Below are 7,160 nucleotides of genomic sequence, written 5' to 3'. Positions count from 1 at the left end.
CTTGTTGACGCACAAGTTCACTAACTTAATTAAAAAATGTCTTGCACTGTGAAGTTAACAGTAACTTATTTCCGAGATATGCTCACCCACTCTTACAATGAAGGATAGCGTCATTCAACGAAATTAAACTACTAGTGAAAATGATGTTTTACCTAACTACACCTCAATTATTTGGTAGCTCAGTCATTAGAATGGTAAACCATTGAATTTTATAAGATGTGTTCATAGATCACTGGTTCGAATAAAACTAGACAACATTTTAACTTATCTGTAAAACAACTCAACAGTCCTCTCGCATGAAATTCAAGTCGCAACTACAAAACTTCACCACACTGATCAGAAACATTGTTTCTTCCCTGCTGTTTACAAGCGCTTACATTTGCAATTTCTGTTCACAGATGTCACCTTAAGAAAGATCTTTACTAGTTAATGTGACCCCACACTTTTTACTTTATTAGAAGCACGATTTTTTCCTTTATCTTTGTACTGTCTACCTAGGATCCTTATTGTTTAAACTATTGCAGTTTCATCATCTTAACATAAAGATAAAATAAGTCTGCTTCAGATGCTAACATTAGTTTACACTCACAGACATCACAGTTCTGACATCTGTGTCACTTGCATGTTGTACAGGCTTTATATCTCTCCGTATAACCACACAGTCCTACACCTCGTTGTACTTTGGACATATGGTGATATCTTCACTACTAGCAATACTTGCCAAAAAAAAAAAAGATTTGTTTGCTCACAAAATATATGCATTTATTCTCCGTTGTCCCTTTCTTAGACAGACTAATGGAAAGCTCTCTAAAATACATCCCACAATCGAAACAACTGCTATAAATGGTTCTCGCTAATGCAGTTTTCATTTGATGTAAAACTTTTAGGAGTATATGACCCTTCCAGGATTCGACCAAGTGACCCCTTTCACTGTAGTTTAATGACCTACCTATTATGCCACGGAACACCTTACGGCGGAAACTCCTCCTGCGACGGGTGTGTCAATTCCTTGCCTGTCCTACCTCCCCTGCATACCCTACTGTTGCCCGACCGCCTATGGAACGTCTCTTTTCCAGTCGCCCAAGGGCAACGAGACCATCTGGGATTCGTGCCAAGCATTTGCTTGAGTCCCTTGGTGTGGAGCGTGTGGCACCCCAACTCCAGGGTTTTACCCGCCTGCCTCCCTGGTTGCTCCAGAGGCCCAGCGTCCTTTTAGACTTGTCGGAGTACCGGAGGAGCTGCACTCCTGCGTTTGTTTTTACCTCCTTATTTTCTGATATTTTACACCAGCATCCGGACCATGTACCAGTATTTACGGATGGCTCTAAACAGGGGGACTCTGTTGGTTGTGCTGTTGTTTTCCCTGATCGAGTCATCAAGTTACGGCTTCCTGCAGCATTTACCATCTTTGATGCCGAATTGTTTGCGATCTTGCGGGCATTGGAGCAGATGAGATGTGTTCCCAGTCTTAAGTTTCTCATCTGTTCTGACTCCCTGAGTGCCCTTCAGACCATGCAACATTTGTACCCAGCGGATACGGTCGTCCAGAACATCCATGATGCCCTACTCCACCTGCAACGGCAGGGGAAGGAGGTTTCTTTCTGCTGGGTGCCGGGGCACGTGGGTATTAGTGGAAATGAACTGGCGGATGTGGCTGCCAAAGATGCATGTTCCCTCCCTCACGTTGTTGAATGTGCCGTCCCCCTCCATGCTGTTACCTCCCTTTTGCGTTTTCGTGTTATGCGTCAATGGGAAGAGGAGTGGCTGACAGTCGGTGAAAATGAGCTGCATTTGGTCAAGGCCACCACGTGGCCATGGCATATGTCCTACCAGTCATGCAGGCGGGATGAGGTTCTCCTCACTCGCCTCCACATCGGGCACAGTCCCTTAACGCATGGTTTTTTACTCCGGCGGGAGGAGCCCCCAATCTGCAGTGCTTGTGGCGTCCAGATAACTGTCCGCCACATTTTACTTGACTGTCCTTTATTCTCTGACCAGAGGGTGGTGGTTTCCTTGCCACCGGATTTGCCCTCTATTTTGCAAGACGACGCAACGACTGTGGTTAAGGTCTTACGGTTTTGTGTCCTGTCCAATTTGTTGCCTCGGATTTTAGGGAGAGGATTTTAATGTGCTGCTGGGTGACTGGCTCACCCAGGCTTTAGGTAAGAGGTCCGCCAGTCACGATTACCTACTTGTTTCACTTCGATTGCTGTTCTCTTTTCCTTGTGTTTCCTTTCCTTTTTTAGTGCGTTTCTTCTCCTCTTGTTTTGCCTCTGTATGTGAGGATTTGTAACTGCGTCAGGTCTGTGTCTTTTAGCCGTTCTCCTTGTTCGCTGTCCGTCTTCGTCCCTTCACTGCATGTGTTCCTGTTTCTATGCATTTGGGCGCTGATGACCACGCTGTTTAGCGCCCGAAAACCTCAAACCACACGCGCACGCGCACTCTGAGTGTCTTCTATGGGAAATCAGCACTAAGTTTTGCCAAGAATAATTTTGTTGTGCTTTGGATCATGGCTCATGACTGGCAAGTCAACAATCTAGTTAGAGTATACAAATGCATTTGAAAAAGCTCTACAACTCTTTAGTCTTGAGCGAGTCTAATGATGTTGCAGGGAGCAGGGAAAGAATGTTTGTCGTTGCACATATTGCTGCTCTACATGGGTGGAACAAACTTTCACAATCAGCATTCACAAAATTCCTTTCTATTGTTACTTAAAAGTTGTAATTGCATCTTCCATCACTAAATAGGTAAACTGTTTGCAGTAGAAGTCCGTAAAAACCTTAAGCTTTGGCTAATGCTTCTATAACATAAGTATAGCTTTGTCATACCACTTGCATGTGACATGACCAGAGCATCAGCCAACAACAGACTTTTTTAAGCTTTAATCACATAAAAATAAAAGAAATGCTATTTAAATGTTATAAACAATCAGAACAACAATCCAAATCATGTTTTAAACATAGAAAAATAGCCTAGAGCTAGCCTTTATTGAATGCATTGAGTGTGTGTTTTGTTTTGTGCTGCATGTTACTCACTGTTTTATTTCATTACATTGAGATGAGTATTGAGATTCTTCAGGTTTGAGTATGAATTCCAACCTCAAAAAGTATTGGTCTGTTACACTTCTGCTTTCACAGAAGCTTGAATTGGAGGATTAGGCTGCCAGCCCTGAGAGAGGGAAGTGGGAACTGTGCACTGCTCCACTCCCCATGGCAGTTTGACAAGATGACGGTTTTAGTAAATCTAATCGTTGCAGTTGAACAGAATATCCTAACAAAACTCTGGAACATGTTACAGAAATGACCAAGTAATAATGCTAAAATTTTTTTCTGCTTTTGGCTTTTAGTGACATTATTTTGAATTTGACAAAAATACGTGAATAAAATATAATCTCTTTTCAAACAACGTAAAGCACATAATACAAAGGAAAAGAACACTGTATAATTTTTCTTTTAACCTCATCACACATCATCTCAAAAATCCTCAGTTTGTGGTCCAAAATATATAAAAGTAAATGGTGAATGAACAGGGTAATGAAGTAGAAAGAAATTTTCTTTTTGGAGTCCCAACTTAAAAAGAAAAACAATTGTCTTTAATAACTAACAATGTACTGGCTGGCAAATTTTTCTGTAAGTCCGTGACTACACCTTCATACATTTCACTGACTGTCCTTTTTAAAAGCACTCCTACATTGCAGTTTTGATTTCTGTGGCAAAAAGGTCTTTCTTCCATTGTTCCTCATTGTATTTTTCAGACAATAATAAAGTATCTATTCTCTTTTTGAACTGATGTGTCACATCATGGACATTGAAATTAAAAATTAAAAGGTGTGTTAAACAGCAATTCTATAGACTTAACAATAAGAACAGTGTAGGTACCAAAAAGGGCGTGTAATGAAAAGAAGATTTATAAATTCCAGAAAGCATACCAGTAATATTGTGTGTAAATTAGGTATAAAAGGAAATGCATTGATACTTTTGGTTATATTTATTGTTGATTTTTTTATACATGTTTCACAAATTTACCAATGCTGTTTTTCTGTGCCACTTTGCCATAAGTCAATAAATACTCTATTTCCTTCAAAGAGTCTATTATACCAAAACTAACTTTTACTGTACACTTTTGCACCTCACATTTTTTTCTGGTTAGAATGTGTTTTAACATACAAAACACCAATCATATAATAAAATTTGCCACTTATTGCCTTTTTAATATTTTGCTTTGTTGTACAGGAAACAATACTGCAGATAAGGTAACAGTGGGAGAAAACACAATTGACAAGGATCAAATAATTACTCTTATTTAGACAAGACTGGATTCAAATCATGGAGCATAATAGTGAACATTAATTATTAAGAAGTATTTTCATGTATGTGTACTGCTGTTATTTGCTACCTATACATGAAACTTCAAAAAAAAAAAAAATTAACTGAAATAAGAGCAAAGCTGGTATGCACAGTCACCTGTTCCACAGCACACACAGAGAGAGAAAGAGAGAAAGAGAGAGAGAGAGAGAGAGAGAGAGAGAGAGAGAGAGAGAGAGATGTTTTCCCAGTTTGCCTCTTAAATATTCCAACAGCAGGAATATTTAGAAACGTACTAAGTGTTATTTTTGCAGTACATAGATAACAATTTCCCCCATCAAAGAATTCCAGGTGAATAGCTTTTGTGGCCAAGAATAACTGTCATTCAGATCTCTTATAATATTTCATGTCACAATAGTACTTAAAATTAAACTTACCCCAAGAGATTATGATCTCCTGAGCTAGATAACTGAAACATCTGTACAGCTCAGTATAAATTGTAAGGTAGTCTTACACTGTCTATTCGGATGAATATAAAACTACAAATGTTTCTAAAGTGAGACGAAACCAATTTATATCACAGTTTAACTGCAAAAGCTGTGTAGTTTTTGGGCAATGGTACATCCTTTAGCAGCAATTCCGTAGTTTTATATCAGTTGAGAGTTTTTAAATATATTTTGTTGTTCTATTTTTCAAAATATGAGACTGGAACTCACTGACATACCTACTCATTTATTTTCTTGCTATTCTAACTGCAGTTTACTTATCCATAAGTCAGTTCATTCTTCCATCTCAAGTTGTATTGTGTTCATTATAATTTTTACATGCAGTATGCATATCCTATTATAGTAAAGTACTGCACTTCCAAAACCACAACTGTTGCATTCAAGTGTATGAAATAAAGCTCTGCACTGCTGTGATACTAAAGTATGTTATTTTAAAAGGTTTTGGATTCTTGTGACTAAAGAGTCTGATGGCATTTGCCATAAGTGGGGCTTAAACAGTGCATAACAATAATCTGCAGTGCCTAACAACTCTGAAGTTTCTGCTAAATATTCAGAGAATGACAAATATAACGTACTTAAATTGCACAGTAAAAACACAGAACAGTTTGAATGGCATCTTCACACCTGCCTGTAGGAACAAACTTAAATGAAGTAGGCTTTTAGCTTTAAAAGTGCTCGCATGTAAATGGAGTAGAGTGTTCGGTGTTTTACTTTACATGTTCATATTGAGTACTTTTCCATTGCTTTCATATAATTGATTAAGATCATTTAATAAGCAGCATACTGGACTGTTAATATCTGAATATTTTTGTTGCTGTTGCTGTTTCAACTCAGTATCAATAGAACGAAAAACCAGTCCAAGATGCAAATTTTTACTTTTTATTCATTTAATGACTAGTTTTGAGCCGAAATCCATTTTCAAATCATCATAACAAAGCCAAAAAAAGCATTTACGAAGATTTAAAATATGTTCATTGCACATCTTTGGAGCTGCCACTTTTGACTTTGTTATGATGATTTGTAAATTGGTCTATACCTGAAACTAGTCATCAAATGAATAAAAAGTAAAAATTTGCATTCTTGGACTGGTTTTTCATTCTACTGATTATCAGGATTTGCTGACCCAAGCTACTCCAGCATGCTGGAAGTTCAACTGAATATCGTTGAAAAGATGGTTATTTGATTATCATAAAACTGATTGTCACTGTTTATTTTAATGACAGTTTTTATCATCCCTTTTGTTGGATTATGAGCAGATATTTTGATCATTTGCTAATGTTGGGATAGCATCTCCTATTGAGATGAAGTGATACTGTCTTCAGTCCAACTTAACAAAGAAAAGGAATAATGATGCTCATTCCAAATTTGATTCTTGGGCACCAATGATTTGTTAATAACCTTTCACATTTCTATATTTTTTACATGAAGTAGTACTTTTCTTACCTGCAAGAATTATTGTACTGAAAGAGGAAAGAATGTACTGCAGAAATGTGTTCATTGGGAATTATACACAGTGTCTTCGTGTCAGGATTTTACATTAAGTATAAAATCTTGACAAGACAAAATTAATAAAAATGCATATTTACATTTGTCAGATGGAATGTAAACTGTTGAAAATGATTTCCATCTATAATATGATGTGTATTCTATTACAATATGTTAATCAAGGTTGCAGTAAAGATTTTGTTATTCATCTGGTACTGAATGGATAAGAACATATACAATGAGTGACCCATGTCACTCTCCCAAAAATTTTAGTACGAAAAGTACTTACTTTTTATATTATGTCCACTGAATTCGTCTGCAAATTAATTAAATAAATGTAATGTAGAAATAGCAGTTCTACAGATGATGTGTTATACAGGGTGTTTACAAATGAATATCAGGATTTTAAAGCTTTATAATATTTATTGCATTGAACTTACAGTTGTAAATGGTATGTCAAATGAAAGAGCAACTCAAACAGTTTTGTTTGGCACCAGTGCGCATGCACAGCACGCAATGTTTCTGCTGCAATCCACCAGACAGCAGTAGTAGCAAAGATGGCGACTAGTGAACAGAAAGCGTTTTGTGTTTTGTAGTTTGCAAAGACTGAATCTGTAGTTACTGTGCAATGTTCATTTCAGCTGAAATTCAGTTCTGATCCTCCAAGTGATAACATTCGTAGATGGTATCATCAATTTGAAGATACCGGCTGCCTTTGTAAAGGGATGAGCACAGAACGACCAAGAGTTAGTGAAGAGACTGTTGAGCAAGAGAGAGTCGTTCACTCTTAGACCAAAGAAATCAGTCTGGAAGATTAGTTGTGAATTATAAGTTCCCATGTCGACTGTTTGCAAAGTTTTAAGAA

Source organism: Schistocerca nitens, chromosome 4 (genome assembly GCF_023898315.1).
Source record: "Schistocerca nitens isolate TAMUIC-IGC-003100 chromosome 4, iqSchNite1.1, whole genome shotgun sequence".
Lineage (NCBI taxonomy): Eukaryota > Metazoa > Arthropoda > Insecta > Orthoptera > Acrididae > Schistocerca > Schistocerca nitens.
The sequence above is the reverse complement of the archived record's forward strand: the minus strand, read 5'-3'. Positions refer to the sequence as shown.